This window comes from Martes martes (genome assembly GCF_963455335.1).
Source record: "Martes martes genome assembly, chromosome: 15".
Classification (NCBI taxonomy): Eukaryota; Metazoa; Chordata; class Mammalia; order Carnivora; family Mustelidae; genus Martes; species Martes martes.
In genome coordinates, this window is record NC_137903.1 from 21,740,493 (window position 1) to 21,755,964 (window position 15,472).

Here is a 15,472-nt window from a genome sequence, read left to right on the forward strand (position 1 = left end):
TCGAAATGTTCAGAATCTCTCTGAGAATCAAATGGAACAGAAACACAATTCTCTTCCCTTCCTCTATAACAACTGGAGAAAACTCTTTTATATGGATCTATGGGGATTATGTTATTTCAAGTGTAGTTTTACTCAGAACCTTGGAGAGCAACTGTTGAGCAAGAAAGTGCCCTGTAGAGAAACCTATCTTCTACTTGAGCTGCCCCAGCTAACATTATCAACTTTGCAGGTAGGTCTTATATATATATCAAAACAAACAAAAGAACTTCATTTTGTCAGAAATTATACTCTGCATCTCACACTGACTTGCCCTATTTTTTTGAACTCATTAAATTTAGAATTTCTTTAGCATCCATAGTAGCTTATTTCATATTTGTTAATAAAATCCTATTGGTAGTCTGGATGCATTCTTTATATGAATTTTTTATACATTAATAGGATTTTGATTTATATTTAGGACTCACTGGCCATTTTCTCTTTTTAAGCAGGGGTATGGTAATCAGTCATGGACCACTCTTAAAATAGTTTATAAAAACACTACAAGGTTCTAGCATAGCAGAAACTCAGGAAAAAAACACCATCCCACAATAAACATTCAATTTATATGCTCTAGCCTTTACAAATGAAGTTTTAAGGTGTTATTTAAAGATGTATATTTCAATTGCAAGTGCATTTATCTCCTTTGTACTATGTGTGTGGTTTTTCAGTATAAATAATCATGTGCAAGAGAATTCTCTTAGACTTAAGAGTTTTGCTGAATAGTTTGCATCTCTAAGGAAAATGCCAATCATTGACAAGGTCTGCACAGTTGAAGCCGATTTATACTACAAATAAAAGTTTTATTGGGCACAATTTTGGATTATCTATTTAAGTTGGATACAAGTGATGGAAATGGTGGTATGAATTCCCAGTTGGGAAGAGTGGGATTTTAATAGATTGTAGAGGCAGTACTTTTAAATCACGTGTGGTGAATTTGATTCATTTTGAAGTACTTAGCAGAGTTACTTTTATTTTTTAAATATTTAAATCTCTTAAATCTATACATACATATATATGTAAAATATACACACAGATATACATACCTTTTACAATTAACTAAAATTGGTCATTTTTCTAGATTTGGGAGGAATGCACATGGTTTTTACATATCCCCTCACACAGAACTTATTTCTGTTCTTACTTTTATTTCTATTCCTGTTAATAGAGGATAATATTTATTGAGCATCTGGTCTACTCAATTACACTTTACATTTATTATCAAAATTAATTCTTATGACAAGTCTTTGAGGTAGATAATTCTATGCTCATTCATAAATGTAGAAATTGGGATTTGGGAGGCATTTGGCAAATGGCCCAAAGTTATATAGTTATGTAGCAGGAAGTAGGGCTAGGTTTTACACAGGTTTTCATCAACCGCAAAACCAGAAATCTTGCTATCTCTTCATAATAGTTGTTTACTCTGTAGGAGGTACTTTTTCACACATTACCTGAAATATTATCCTTAGCATTTAAGATGAATGTTATTTGCTTATTATAGATGAAAAAATTGAGGTTAAGTCAAGCAAATTTCTCACACAGATTGTGTGACATTGTCGAGATTCACACTAGGTCTATTTAGTTAAAAAACTGGGCTCTTCCAGATGGTCCATACTCACTGGATGGTTATCAGGTGTTTCCTATATTTCCAGAAACCATACTGATCACTAGGAGAACATAATGTACTAGCTCTATGTATTTCTGTTTTATTGAATGTAATGTAGTGATAACAATTACTCTGTCACTAGATTACTTTCAGTAATTCTATTGATACTGAATAAACCTATTATACTAAATAGATATATTGATACTCATGGCCTAAATCTTACTGAATTTGAATCTCAGAATGTCATTACAGAATAAAATAAAGGGAATTTCATTTTTTGCTTATAAGACATGAGAAGGCTTCTCTTACAAAGTTGAAATTAATATAAATTCCAGTGGATGTGCTTAAACTAGTCTTGCATAAAGGAGGAAAGGAAAAGCATTCACTGTAGAAAGAGAAAAAAATGCCCATTTTGGTATTTTAAAAATATATAAAATAGCTTGTTCATGTAGCAAGGGTAGTACAGCATGAATTAACCATAAAGGAAAAATTGGAGACCAATCATGCAGGGTGTTTGTAGGTTATTCTAACAATTCAAATTTTAATTTAAGAGCAGTAGAAATGAATAAATATTCATGTTTGCACTTTAAAACTATCAGTTTGTCTAAAATTTGAAGAAAAGATTAGAGAAGGGTAAAGTTCATGATTGGAGTTACAATGAGACTAATGATTTATTCTAGAATTTCAGAAGAAAGAGAACAGTTTCTTGAAATAGTATGGTAGCTGTGGGAATGACTTTAAATGGATTGATTAAATTCTTTTCTTAATTCAATGGACATTTGTTGAGAGCCAGCTATATACCTGGCATTATTCTGGTTGCTTGGAATACAGCAATGAATAGAAAGAGGTGACAGCCTTGTTTTTCTGACTTTTATTTTGCATGATTTAGGAAGCCATTAGTTTTGTGCAGAGGGTTGATATGAGACATATATTTACTTGAGTTTTATTAGAGTTTTGTGCAAAGGGGTGATATGTGACATATCTTTACTTTTTACTTCCAAGGCTCTGGCTTGAGCAGGTAGGTATACATTGGTGCCATTTCCTAAATAAAGAACATTATAAAAGGCACACTTCAGGTAGGAAAACAATGAAGTTTTTCTTTCATTTGAAGTTCCAGCATGATGTCCAAGAATATATTTACAGGAATAGGGTTTGTTTTTTTTTTAAGATTTTATTTATTTATTTGACAGACAGAGATCCCAAGTAGGCAGAGAGGCAGGCAGAGAGAGGAGGAAGCAGGCTCCCTGTGAGCAGAGAGCCCGATGTGGGGCTCGATCCCAGGACCCTGAGATCATGACCTGAGCCGAAGGCAGAGACCTTAACCCACTGAGCCACCCAGGAACCCCAACAGGAATAGTTTTTTTATAGTTGGGAACTTTTCAGAAGAGAACTTTGGGCTAGCAATATCATTTTAGGGGTATGTTAACATTGGGCTATAATTAAAACCACTGGATAACTGTTGAGGGAGTTCATTTCACACAGTGAAATGAGGATAAAACTAGGAATGATCCCTAAGAAATGCCTATGTTTGAGGGTCAGGTATGTGAGGTAGAGCCAGCAAAAGTATATTCACTCTTGGTAATAATCATCCTGTGGGTTGAGCAAATATGCAATATCATATATCCATCATTATGACATCATACAGAGTGTTTTCACAGTTATAAAAGTCATCTGTGCTCTGCCTAGTCATCCATCTTCCTGTGCCAGCAACCACTATTTTTTTAATTGTCTCCATAGTTTTTTGTGGGTTTGTTTTTGTTTGTTTGTATGTTGTTGTTTTTTGCCTTTTCCGGAACATCATGTAGTTGGAATCATACAATATGCAGCCTTTTTAGATAGGCTTCTTTCATTTAGTTATAAGTTTCCTCTGTATCTTCTTATGGCCTGATAGCCCATTTCTTTTTAGTACCAAATAAATTGGTACTGAATTGTCTGGATGTACCACAATCCATTTATCCATTCACCTACTGAAGGGCATCTTGTTTCCTTCTGAATGTAGTCAATCCTGAATAAAGCTGCTATAGACACTGTAACCAGACTGTTGGGCGGACACACGTTTTCAACTCCTTTGGTTAAATACCAAGGTCTGTGATTGCTTGTTCATATGGTAACAGTAGGTTTAGTTTTATAAGAAACTGTCTTTCAAAGTGGCTGTACCATTTTGTATACCTGCCAGTATTGAATGAGGGTTTCTTTTGCTCTACTCCTTTGCCATTTGGTGGTGTCGATGTTCTGGATTTTGGCCATTCTCATAGGTGTGTAGTAGTATCTCGTTGTTTTTAAGTTACATTTCCCTGATGACATATATTACAGAACATCTTTTCGTATGTGTAATTGCCATATGTTTATCTTCTTTGGTCAGGTGTTTCTTAAGGTCTTGGCTCATTATAAATCAGGGTGTTTGTCTTCTTATTGCTGAGTTATAAGAGTTCCTTGTACGTTTTGGATAATAGTCCTTTATCAGATGTGACTTTTGCAAATATTTTCTCCCATTCTGTGGCTTGTCTTCTAATTCTCCTGACACCTTTCACAGAGAAGAAATTTTAATTGTAATGAAATCCAGCTTATCAATTATTTCTTTTAAAGAACGTGCATTTGATATTTTATCTAAAAAAATCATTGTCATACTCAAGGACATCTAGGTTTTTCTCCCTGTATTTTAGAAGTTTTGTAGTTTTAGTTTTGTATTTTACAGTTAGGTCTGTGGTCCATTTTGAGTTAATTTTTGTGAAGGGTGCAGTGTCTGAGTCTATATTCTTTTTTTTTTTTTTTTTTGCATGTAGATGTCCAGTGTTCCAGTATCATTTAATGAAAATAGTATCTTTTCTCCATTGTACTGCCCTTACTACTTTTTCTAGGGTCAGTCGACTATATTTATGTGGGCCTATTTCTGAGTTCTCTGTTCTGTTCCATTAATCTATTTTCTGTTCCTTTGCCAGTACAACATTGTTGAAAACAATATCTTTATACAAAGTCTTGGAGTCAGGTAGTGTTAATCCTCCAATTTTGTTCTTTGTTCTTTTTTCAATATTGTGTTGGCTATTCTGGATCTTTTGCCTCTCTATGTAAACTTTAAAATTAGTTTTTCCTTATGCACAAAATAACTTGATGAGAGGATTGTTTTTCAAATAATTTGAATACTGTTTTATTAAATAATAAGGACAGAAAATAATAAATAAAATATCTAGGTGATTAATTATATTAAAAAGGATAATTACAGTGAAGCATTGAAGATGTAAGGCAGATTATAAATTTGTTGGGGACATATAAAGGGGGTAAAAAAAGTGAGAAAGGAGAATATAGACAACTCTCTGACATTGTGAAGAGTAAGTGATCAAAGGGACATGAAATAGTCGCCAGAATATGCTGTGGCATCCAGGATCCAGATGGAGGTCTGTCAGGACTGCAGTGTACTTACTGTGCCACCTCTGAATAGAGTACACAGGAGAAAATAATTGAGTTTTCCTCATAAAATCTAGGAACTGACAGTCTTAAGTGAAAACCTCGTAGAAAAAAGGAGCAAAGACTTCGTCGTTAGATATGTCTGTGTTTGAATCCTTGGTCTACCATGTTGAATTACGTGATCTTTGGAAGTTACCTATATTCTCTTTGAGGCTCATTTTCCTTCTTTGTAAAATGGGGAAAATAGTATTACTTTATGGGATTGTTGAAAGGATCATTGTGGTAGTATACTCAGTGTGCTTAGAAAAATACCTGGCATTTGGTAAATGCATAGTGATAGCTTTCAATGTGACTGTGGAGTACCATCTTAAGGGACTGTCACACGTATGTGATGCTACCTTACTGACTTTACTGTTACTGTTACTGTGACTTTACTGTTACTGCTAACCGGGACACATCTCCCCTTGCAGCTGTGGCTATTCCATATCTGTTTACCTTCGGTTTGTACACTTATCCTTGATCAATTGCCTTAGATAGGGAGTAGATAGGTTTTGTTTTACCTAGGATACAGAAAGTATAGAACTAAAGTAGCTGAGATCACTTTTTTAACAGCTTTATTGAGATACACAGTTTCTATGGATTTGTCTATTCTAGATATTTCATAGGAAATAAATCATATAATATGCAATCCTTGTGACTTGTTTCTTTCACCTAAAATAATGTTTGCAAGGATCATCTATGTTAACCCTCAATACAAACATATATTTTTATTTACCTTGGGTATATTCCTAAGAGTGGAACTGCTGGCTCAGAGATAATTCCGTATTTAACGAGCAACTGCCAGACCACTTTCCAGAGCGACTGCACCAATTTAATTTCCAAATCAATGTATGACATTTCCAGTTTCTCCATGAGCCTCACTAACACTTGTTACTGTCCTTTTTATAACCATCTTAGTGAGTATGAATTAGGATATTATTGTGGTTTTCATTTGCATTTACTTGATGACTAATGATGTTGAGCATCTTTTCATATGGTTACTGGCCATTTGCATTCCTTCTCTGGAGAAATGTCTGTTTGGATTCTTTGCCCATTTTTTTTTAAACTGAGATTTAATCAATAAGATAAAACTTATTGAGTTGTACATGTTCTTTAGGTATTATATTTGTATATGCTAGATGAAAATCCATTGTCAGCTATGTGATTTGTAAAATTTATCTCCCATTGTGAGGATTTTCTTTTCACTTTTTTGATGGTGTCATTTCCTCTGATCATTTTTAAAAAGGATCTATGAGTGGGGCTAATGAAAGTTTACGGTGTACTCCTAAGCTGGTCCAGATAACTCCACTGTATTAACTTTTTTTTCATGATGTAGGAATGAAATGTTGTGCATACAAATGAAGTTGAATTTATAAAATACACAGATTTAGTCAGGACTGGAATGATTGCAATGTCTTTGTCCTTTCCTCTGATTCCTCCCAGTGGCTTTGTGAAGGTCACACATGGGTATTTTACATGAGTCCAGGAGTAAGCTCCTTTATGCCCTTTATCCTTGATCTCCTCATAATTACATACTGTCCAAATTTCAATGGGGGAAGGACAGAATTTATCACTGTCACTGCTGACAGTGTCCTCTAGGAAAAATAGCTTCCCTACCTATAATGCTCTCTCCTAATTTCTTCTTTACTATTTAATACAGAAATGAGAGTACCCGTAGTATCTTGATTACTGTGTCAAGCTCAGTCTCAAGTATAAACTGCTACACTAAGTAAATTATTCAAGGTGACTGAAAAAAATAGCAATACAGTGAGGCAATTCATTCTAAATAAGAATATCACAAGAAATAACAATAGCTTTCATCTTGGAGAAACTTTGAAGACTCTACTTCTCACTCCATTGATCACAGTCTGAGAAATAAGATCTTGAGAGTCACCACAAGTGTGAATGTGCTTGGAAGGCAGCATCAGCTCTGAACTCAGTCAAGAGAGATCGGTTTGGTTTGGCTTGTCACTGGCTTGCTTTAGGAATTTATGGGCCTGTGTAGCAGGTGGCTTACGTGTGTCTCAGTTTGTTCTTCTCTAAAGTGGTAAGAATGTTTTTTCTAGTGGGCAGTATTGATCTCTGGCACAATTAACTGGAAAGCCGGAGGTTTAGAAAATGAAATGACTTGTTTTCAGAAGACCACCATAGCTGCCTTAACACAGATTAATTTCTTTTGCATCCCTAGCTCGGTATCTGAAAGAGAATATGCCCTTTATGCTTAATAGGCATTATTGATATTACTATTGCTAAGGTCTTGAATTAATGAAACGTGCTTTTTAAGTCATGATTTTTCCATTTGAAATTTTGGATTGATCAAACTTGCTCACAATGTATCTCTGAATGAATGAATATGAGTTAGTTCTAAATCTTTAAAATAATACCAAATATCAAGTTAGTGAAAATATAAACATACTTTAACCACCAACAATCAAACTCCTATCGCTTTTTTCCCTACCTCTTGACTCGTTGCCTCAAATTACTTCTCTATACTTCCTCTGAATATAATCTTCCTGAAATAGAAATCTGAGCATATCAGATTATAATCACACTCAACAATGTATATGTATAACTAGTTTAGTGAATATATATATGTGTGTGTGAGTATATACCTAGGTTAGTCAATAAAAGTTACTCATACAATCTGAGGCTTAAATTAGGCTCATCAAGGAAAGTGCCTATTTTGTTTACATGTCCTAGGCAGGTTTACAGTGGTATTGTTTTGAAAATGTCATAGCAGTTTGGATGATGAAATGAAAATTTGTTGACATTTGAATTAACATTCTCTCTGCAAAGTTTAGAATGCTTCTTCCAAGCAAAACTCTAGAGAGTTTTAAATATCAAAGAGTACTCAGTTATATGTTGTTTAGCTAAGAGTTAAATATTATAAAATTAAATTCAAAGTAATTGGCAAATTGTTGACACTTCTGAAACAAGACAACTCAAATACAAATGCAATTTTCAAGGTCAACAATGAATAGACTAACTTCATGGTCACAATTCTGCATAAAAATGCCATACTCTGATATTTTGTGAAGCGTTCATTTTACTTGAGTTTATACATTAAGTAGCAAGTGTTATGCTAAGCAGTTCTAGATCTAATTGTATTTTTGAGTCTTAGAGGGGAAACGGTCACAAATTAAATCACTGTAGTGTTTATCACTTACTTCCTCTAGCACAGGGCTGATTTGTTACAGCAGAATGTAGCCAGAGCTACAGGGTCCTGGGAGTCCTGAACACTGCAGAAGGTCTCTAGGAAGTTTGAGAAAATCCAAGAAAGCATACTGGTGAAAAGATAGGCTCAACAATTCTCTGCTTTCTTATAAATTTGCCCAGTGAAGCTCGTTACCCTCTGTCACTTGTTAAGTCCAGATGTCTCTCTTTCCCGCCCACTTTCCAGAGCTTGTACTTTCCAATCCCAAGGTAAATAATTTATAAGTGAAATTGCAAGCTCCGTATGCTTTCTTAGCACATGACTGTGATGTCAAAGGGAACCCTAGTTTTTACTTCACTAGAAATTTTATGTTGTTTTGAAATTTACTGTTTTAGTTATGACTGTAGATTAATTTCTTATGAAAGTGTACTTACATGAGGACTCAGAGGTAACTATCAGTTATTTCTTATGAAAGGGTTAACAGAAAAGGATCAAATCTGGATTTTTTTTCTTTAAATCACTAAATCAGATTGTCCAAAATAAAAACTTCACTGTAGGAGGGAATCAAATTTAAACGTCCAATAATCTGGTAAATTGATTTTTAAGAGCTAGAACTTTCTTTTTGTCCCTTCTCCATGTAGGTAATACTACAAGATAAGCAGTACTTGCATTTTGTTGATAACATGTCAATATTACATAGAATTCTTGTGTGGAAAATAAGTTTAGCTGAATTATCTAGGAAAAGGTACACTCAAATTTATGCTATAGGACTATTGTTAGAATTAAATCATATATGATACAGAAAACACCTAAAAGTATTTTTGCCTCAGTGAGTATTCCCAATGAAATCTTGATTGTTTAGTAAGAAAACACACTTAACCAGAAATCTTCTCCCTTGACTTCTTTATCAGAGGGACTACATTTCTGAATCTGAATCCCAGTTTTCTTATTTACTGTTATCTTTGGCATGATAAACTACACAAAGAGCTATACTGATGATTGAGTTAGAAGATGTACTTCCCACATTGTTCTGCCCAGGAAATGATAAATATGTGGGACTTTAATAATTATGATTATTACTTATCTGCATATTCTAATTCATTACACCAAACTGTCAGGCTTAGGGAAAATGTGAACTTAGGAAATGTTATAGGAAAAACCCTCGTTCAATACACAGATAATTGAATATTAAATCATAAATTTTCTTTTTACCTCTGTCCTAGTAATAAGGTTCAGAGATTGTCCTCAATTTATAACTTATTTCTGGTATCTGATTACTTGCCTGACATTCTTATCTTCACAGCTTTTTTCCCCCTGTTGTTCAGTGACAGCCATCATATCACAGAATCTTAAATCCCATTTCAGAAGCCCCACTTTTCACTGCCACTCTAAATCACTGCATAATTCTGGCTGCTAGATTTTCTATTGTCTGGTTTAAACTGTTGGTACGAACAAGCTTGTTATTCTGATTTTCTCTCTTTGACTTTGACTGCTTTTTTCTCTACCACATGTGCCACCCTTGCCTGATGAAACTGACTTCATTATTTTCAGGGGCACGTGTTACTATAGTCAGTCTGCCTTAGGGCATGAGCACATGCATGCATGTGTGTGGGTGTGCAAACCACATGCACACACAAATGCACACCCACACACACATACACAAATCTGCCTACTTTCCTAGCCTGGCCTGACCACCAAAACTTCTGAAATTTTTGTACAATAACAGATGGAAGCACTTAATTTACTAAATTGAGATACTTGCTGTACAGTATAAGCTTTTTATTTTTTTTTTATTTATTTATTTATTTTTAAGATTTTATTTATTTATTCGACAGAGAGATCACAAGTAGGCAGAGGCAGGCAGAGAGAGAGAGGAGGAAGCAGGCTCCCCGCCAAGGAGAGAGCCTGACGCGGGGCTCGATCCCAGGATCCTGGGATCATGACCTGAGCCGAAGGCAGAGGCCTTAACCCTCTGAGCCACCCAGGCGCCCCCAGTATAAGCTTTTTAAATGCAAAAATATTTGTTAAAGATCTTTTATACTTACTTATGAAAATTCTTCATTCAGTTTGAGGAAAATACAGTCCTTAGGAATCTGGACTCTGAATCAAGACTTCTCATACTCCCATCCCAGTTGTACCACCTATAAATTTTGATAACTTAGCAAAGTTATATGATTTTAATGCCTCAGTTTTTTCATCTCTTAATTGAGGATGTCATATTGCTATCATGATTAACTGAGTTAATAATGCATGTAAAGCTTTATCAGAACACTGTCTGGCACATAGTAAGTGTTCAATAAATACAGAGTTTTTATTTTATGGTATTATTATATTCATGGAAATAGTCTTGCTCAAAATAAATATTAGACTCTAAAAGAGAACCCAGATTGTTATAATTCAATCTATATAATCATATAATTTAATCAGTCTTATTTAATTCATATGTAAAAGGCAAAAGATTTATGTGATCTGAAGAGAAACCAGAGTATATGTAATTGAATCAATATTTAATCCATTGACTTGACATACTCACACAGGACAATATAGATTTGGAATTATTAACATGAGGCCCTTTGAATCCAATGGGAACATTCCAGGAATGTATGAATCATATTAAGAAGAAAATGATGATAGGGGCACCTGGGTGGCTCAGTGGGTTAAAGCCTCTGCCTTCAGCTCAGGTCATGATCCCAGGGTCCTGGGATCGAGCCCCACATCGGTCTCTCTGCTCAGCAGGGAGCCTTCTTCCCCTTCCCTCTCTGCCTGCCTCCATGCCTACTTGTGCGTGATCTCTCTCTGTCAAATAAATAAATAAAAATTTTAAAAAAGAAGAAAATGATGATAAATAAAAAAAATTAAAAAAGAAAATGATGGTTACGTTTATTTCTGGTACTTAGAAAATATATGAAAAATTATGTATAAATATATTATTGACTCTTTTTCACGATGGCACGAGATGCAATATGAAATAGTCATTGAACTATGATGCCTCTAGAAAAATCTGCATGGATAGGAATTAAATATAATATGACTAATAATACGTACCTTTGCTTATATTGGGCCAAACTCAATTTGTGAAGTATCTAAGAAGAAAAAGAATATTAAAATTTTTATATTCTTTAATTTAACTTTCATCATAAAACATGAGTTGCAGAAGCCACCATGAATCTTGTGTAGAAAGATACCAATAAAGTCACAATTCAAAAATAAAATAAAAAGCACACACACACACACAAACCCAAACTAACTTTGGAGAGTGTCATTATTAGATAGACAGGGACTTTACCAAACAAAATTTCTTCCATCACAATTCTGATGTGGTTGGAAGCACCATTCAAAGTCACACCTTTGGGTAAACCCCAATGTCTGGAATGGTCAAGTTTTCTTGAAGCTTAGATTAAAGGAAAACTGAAGCAGGGCCTCTGTAAAATTAAACTTTAACATCACACATATTAATTTTTATTATTATGTAGCAGATTATGGAATAAATAACAGTTGTGTTACTTGCTTTCAAACTCCAGTTGGGTAGAAATAGTAACATCTTGTATCAGTTTCTGGTTTATAACAATTAGGCTACAGTTGATGTGTCAAAGACTATTTTAAATCTGTTGGAATTAAAAGGCAATTGGTATTTTCAAAATACTGGTAAAATACCTTGCTAAAGAAATGTCAGTATGAAAAAGTTATGCACTTTGTGATAGGATACACTGTTTTCAGTGCCTGGAAGAATTTATTCATCTGTATTTCTATCTCCACCTATTCTCACTATCGCTTTGTATCTATATGTCTACATCTCTCTCTCTATCTCTCTCTCTCTATTTATCTCTCTATATTTAGTGAGAGGATCATTCCCAGAACTATCATTGTTGAGAAATTCCTGTTGCTCTATATCCTTACTGATATTTGGTATTATCTTTTATCCCCCCCCCCCCAAAGTTGTTGGTATAAAATATCCTAGTGTTTTAGATAATGTATATTTTTCCTTATCAAGTTGCTTATTGATACTATTTCTCTACTTGTATATTGGGTTATTTGCATTTTTCCTATTGATTTATAATCCTTTTTGTATTCAAGATAATAATCCAATTTTAATTACATGTATTGCAAATATCTTATTCTAGTTGCAGATTCTGTTTTCATTTTTGTTGGAGAAAGTCATGTAATCAACATAAATTCTTGATTTTAGTATAGTCAGGTTTATCAAACTTCAGTTTCTTTTGTGTTTTAAGAAATCCTTTTTTTCATTTTATGAAATCTCTATCTTGACTTGTTATGCTCCTATGTTTTCTTCTAAAAGCAAAGGTATCCCTTTCACCTTTAAAGGTTTACTTTATCTGAGATTGATTTTTATAAGAATGAGAGATTGGAATCTAATGCCATTTTTTTCTATATGGATAACCAATAGTTTCAGATCATTTATGAAAAAATCCACAAGTCATAATAATGCATATTAGGTTATAAATCAAGTTTCCATCAATGTGTGAATTTGATTATTTTTTTTTCTCTTCTAGCACTTTTTGCTTTTATATCCCTGCATCAACATTATACCACCTTTACCCCAGCTTTTTATAAATCTTGTTATCTGATAAGGAGTTTTACCTCTTAGACTTTCTGCCTTTGATTTTTTGTTACCTCAAATAAATTTTAGTTTTATATAGTTTGTCATATTCTACCCAACAAACAAACACATAACTTTTATATATTGTCATTTATATATTGTCATATACATACCTTTTATATATTAATTATAGATCAGATTGGAATGTGTTGGTATGTTTAAAATATTAATAAAAGTCATTACTTACAAATATATGATACTGATGAAAACATAAGTGCAATTGAATTTGCAAAAAATAAACTAAATGTATAAATTCTAATAATTTATTTGTAAATTACATTTCCTTTTCTGTATACACAATATGATTAAAATAATCAGAGTCTGAGTTATTTGTTCTAATCCTTTTAGTTATTTTTTCTTACCTAAGAATATTTAGAACAAGGTTCAGTAAAGTTGCTTTTTCAAAGGAGCATCTCTAAGATTCTGCCATTAAATTCTATGTGTTTTTGTATGTGTATGTATATATAAATATATATATAAATAGTATTTTTATATATACCTGCATACATATATGTACATACATACATTAATATATATATGCACAAATACATAGATGCAGTTATGAATTCCCTGTTTGTTTTTAGTTTTTCTTTTAGTTTTTTTTTTTTAATTGTAGTTATTATCCATTATGGGTGTTGTGTGATCTCTAAGCTTTAATTTTTAATCTGCTAATTTAAGTTTAAGCACTAAATGTTTGTCTAATGATAAATTTAAATAAACCTAATGCTGAATTGACCATTATAAACATTGAAAAATTTAGTCTGCTTGTATTTTATTTCGTGTTTTTCCATGTACAATGTGAGAAACTGATAGTTTTAATTTCTTTCTTTTTTTTAAAGATTTTATTTATTTATTTATTTGACAGACAGAGATCACAAGTAGGCAGAGAGGCAGGCAGAGAGAGAGAGAGAGGAGGAAGCTGGCACCCTGCTGAGCAGGACCCTGGGACCATGACCTGAGCTGAAGGCAGAGGCTTTAACCCACTGAGCCAACCAGGCACCCCTAGTTTTAATTTCTTAATCTATTCTTTTTTTTTTTTTTTTTTTTTTTTTTTTTTTTTTTTTTTTTTAAAGATTTTATTTATTTATTTGTCAGAGAGAGTGAACGCAGGCAGACAGAGAGGCAGGCAGGGGCAGAGGGAGAAGCAGGCTCCCTGCTGAGCAAGGAGCCCGATGTGGGACTCGATCCCAGGACGCTGGGATCATGACCTGAGCCGAAGGCAGCCGCTTAACCAACTGAGCCACCCAGGCGTCCCCTTAATCTATTCTTGACCAGTTTTAGTTTCAAAGTTATATTGACTCCATAAAATGAATTCTGGGAATGTTTTCTCCTTTTCTATTCCTTGAAAGAATTTTTATAAGGTTGGGATTATTTCTTCCTTGAATGCTTTGTGGAAATTCACCAGAGAAAATATTTTGGCCTGAGATTTTAATTGTGAGAAAAATTTTGACAAATAATTCAATTTCTTTAAATGTAACAGGAATATCTAGGCTTTTTAATTTTTCATTACTCCATTAGTAAGTCTTTTCTCATCTGTTTTTAAATTTATTTTATTTAATATCCTCTTAGTATTTCTGCTATACCCCTTTATTTTTTAAATCTCTTCAACCTCTGTATTCATGTCTCTCATTCTGAATATTATTTAATATTGTTTTTTAAAAATTTTTCTTGAGTGACTTGTGTAGTTATCTGTGTTCTGCTTTGTATGAGCATTTTATTTTCCTCCTCTCTTTATCACTTTTTCCTTCACTTTATTTTTGAGGGGAGGTAAGAGGCACCAATTAACAGTGTTTTTTTTTTTTTTAATTCTAAACTTGGATGTTTAGTTTATTAATTTTAGTAACAGTTTCGGTTCATCATTCCCTCTTAAGTCTCAAACCTTCTACCTGGAATCACATTTATTCTATTTGAAATATACCCTCTAAAACTTACCTTTAGTGAAATGTGTTTGTGGAAAATTGTGCCATATTTTTGATGGCTGTAAATGCTAGCAGTATTAAAGTTACCAATCCTCTATGTTTTGGCTTCCTTTTTTTGCCAAGTGTCCAGTTAATTTATTTTTCTGACTGCTTTTATGAAATTCTATTTGCTTTTTTGTTTTTTTACCTACTTTGTAATATTTGTGAGATATTTTTTCTTTCCCCTAGAAATTTTACAAAAAGTTTGTTCAGTTATTTGTTAGTTTCTGCCCTGACTCATATTCTGAATTTTGAAGTTTAACTTCTTTATGCATATTATAGTATCTTTCATTCTCTGTGTCTGAAAATGCCATCATCTAAAGTACTTGCACTCCTGATTCTGCCAATGTTTTAAAATTTTATCAATTTTTAAATTGAACTATTAAATACATAGAGAAAAATGCAACTACTACTAGACAGAAGAATGATTTTTTACAAACTGAATTAACAGAACCTCGATCAAGAAATAGGACGTTATTGGCACCACAAGAACTCCCTCAGTACTCTCTTGGCATGAGCTTCTCTTTCAGGGTGCTACTTTTCTCATGCTATGCCATATATCAGTTTTGCCTATTTTTATTCAATAATGACTTTTGTATCTGTATTCTTTTATCTTTTCATTCTTTTGTGAGATTCCCCCATGTTGTTTTTGATAGTTG